Source organism: Loxodonta africana, chromosome 1, assembly GCF_030014295.1.
Source record: "Loxodonta africana isolate mLoxAfr1 chromosome 1, mLoxAfr1.hap2, whole genome shotgun sequence".
Taxonomy (NCBI): Eukaryota; Metazoa; Chordata; class Mammalia; order Proboscidea; family Elephantidae; genus Loxodonta; species Loxodonta africana.
Window position 1 is genome coordinate 80517715 of NC_087342.1, and position 2554 is coordinate 80520268.

The following is a 2554-nucleotide window of genomic DNA, read 5'->3' on the forward strand; positions in this document are numbered from 1 at the left end:
TCCAGACACATGGAGGGGTTTCATTAAAATTCACTTTGCAGATGGCCTTCAGCTGCTGCGATTTCCTCAGTCATTTCAGAGAAGCTGATTCTGAAAGAAGAGCTGTCACCAAAGACAGGGTTCTTTCTTTATTTTCAGTCATGCCCGAGGCCTGTTTTCGGACCACAACTGTCTAGCACATACACCACTTGTTGCCTGGGTCCTCAGGCCTTCTTAGCCTTGATTCACACATGTAAATTAGAGTTACAAATTAATAGTATTAATTTTACCTCCATGTTTAGCTAATGGAGTGCCCGAACGGTGCAAATGGTTAACATGTTGGCCTTATAGCCAAAGAGTTGGATGTTGGAATCCACCTAGAAGCCCTGGAAAGAAAGCCTAGACCATCTACATCTGAACAAATCAGCCTTTGAAAACCCTATGGAGCACAACTCTAGTCTGACACACATGGGGTCATCATTCATCAGAATCAGCTGCAATCAACTGGTTTGTGTTTTTATTTATTTTAGCTAATAATGTTAAATTACAAATATAGAAACCAGACTTGATTAAGATTAATATCATTTTAAAATAATAAATAAAAGTAAATAATATTTCCTCAGATTTGTGTATTCGCTTGGATTCTAGGTGTCCAATCAATCTTATAATATCGTAAGTGGCAACAGAACTCTAGTGCTTGATGATTAGTGGCCAGCACCACATTCCATTCACCCATTTCCTGAAATTGTTTTACTTCGGTTAATAGGAGGGGTCCAATGTCTCGGCACAGTCAAATTGATACAAAATTTCTAATGCTCACAGACAGGCAAAACACAGTTCTTAGAAGGCATCAATCTGCAGGCTACAATTTGAACAGCAGTAATGAAGAGATAGAATATATTGAAGGTGAGAGGACATCCAAGGAAATCCTTCCTTCTTCTTTTGGTTTAAATTGAGGCTTCGTTCACAAAGAGTAAGATGCATACAACTTAATTGCTCAGTTTAATGAGTTATTACATATGTACATCTCATATAAGCAACATGCAGACCAAGATAAAGAATGTTTCAGCTCTCAGAAGCTCCATTGTATCTATCCCAATCAATTCCAATCTTCAGACCTCTACCACCATTTTTGGGGGCTTGTTGAAGTGATCATGACCTGTTTCTTTATGTGATTGGACATTGGCTATTGTCTCCAAGTCATCTATAAGTTCTGTTGGTGGCAAATTCTCTTAGCTTTCCTTTGTCTGAGAATGTCTTGATTTCTTCTTCATTCCAAAAAAAAAAAAAAAAGTTTTTTCCAGAATTCATAATACTCCTCTTTCAGCACTTGAAAAATCTGCCTCTTAATTATTTCCTCCATGGTTTCTAATGAGATATTCACTGTATAGGTAAGGTGCCATTTCTCTCACTGCTTTCAAGATCTTTTTTGTTTTGCTTTACTTTTAGAATTCATAAGTTTTAATTGACATTGCCCCCATCCCATTCAATTGGCAGACAGGCCTTTCCTCTGAAAACCACACACACACACACAAAGTCCAAACCTTTAGGTCAGCAGTCTATAGAGTTTCAGACTTGTGTGTTCCAGTGTTAAGAAAACAACTGAACAAGGCTGTCTCTTAGGGCTGGCAAATTCATCATCTAAACATTCCATAAAGCAAAAAGTAAACAAAGTGTCTACCAATGTACAAGCAAAACTATACAAACCTCTTTCTGTGCTCAGTGAAAGGCATTGCATCTTTTCTAGCTCCCCAAATGCAAAATATCCCTAAATCCTGACTATCTTTCTCCTTGCTATCTCTACTTTTTGTCTTTTTCCTCTGCATTACTGCAAGATTTGTCTTATTGGCTAGAATGTGACAAAACAGACCATGACTGGGCAGAGTGCTATGATTTCTTTTCCTGTTATGGCTCTCTTCAGATTCCTGTAGAGCAAAGAGCAAAAAGAGAGGAGTGAAGAAGGAGGGCTTGTAAGAGAACTAATTAGAGTCAAATGAAAGACTGCCTGAACAGGGACTTGAACCCTGGACCCTCAGATTAAAAGTCTGAAGCTCTACTAGCTAAACTATCCATGGGCTGTCTAATATGTTTCCTGAGTGCTTAATTTAGGTTCCTTTATGTTGCTAATTATTTGTAGGTCATGGCCTCAAATATTCTCCTTGAATTCTCTTCACTGCCAAGAAGATTTTGTTTGAAAGAGATGTTATAATCCCTGGTAACATTTCCCTTTTCCTTTCTTTGCCTTGTATCTCTTTAGAGTTTCAGAACCAGAGCTTGATCTCTAGATAAAGCACTGCCAGGTTTCAGACCACAGGACTAGACCCAGACTACCTCATTTCTTGCCAAGCGTTGTGATTTTATCCCTTCATTTCTTATTTCCCCACCTGCACCTATTTTTCTTGAAGAAACACTCACGCTACTCTTCCTGTCTCTCTGCACTGTCTTGTACAACTTTTTGCAGCCTTGGGAGGCAGAGGAGAAAAGAGTTGAAGGAAATAGAATTTGAAGACCCACTAGAACATTCTGTAACGGTGGGCAAGCAAAGAACCCTGTGTTTAATCTTCTGCATCTCTAT

The 2554-nt window shown here is 38.7% G+C and overlaps 1 non-coding gene across 1 annotated transcript; it reads right to left on the reverse strand.

The window, feature by feature from the left end:
* Positions 1 to 1981: 1981 nt before the first annotated feature.
* On the reverse strand, positions 1982 to 2056 carry TRNAK-UUU (transfer RNA lysine (anticodon UUU)). The gene has a single exon. It is a non-coding gene; the product is annotated as a tRNA-Lys (tRNA).
* Between the last annotated feature and the right edge of the window lie 498 nt (positions 2057 to 2554).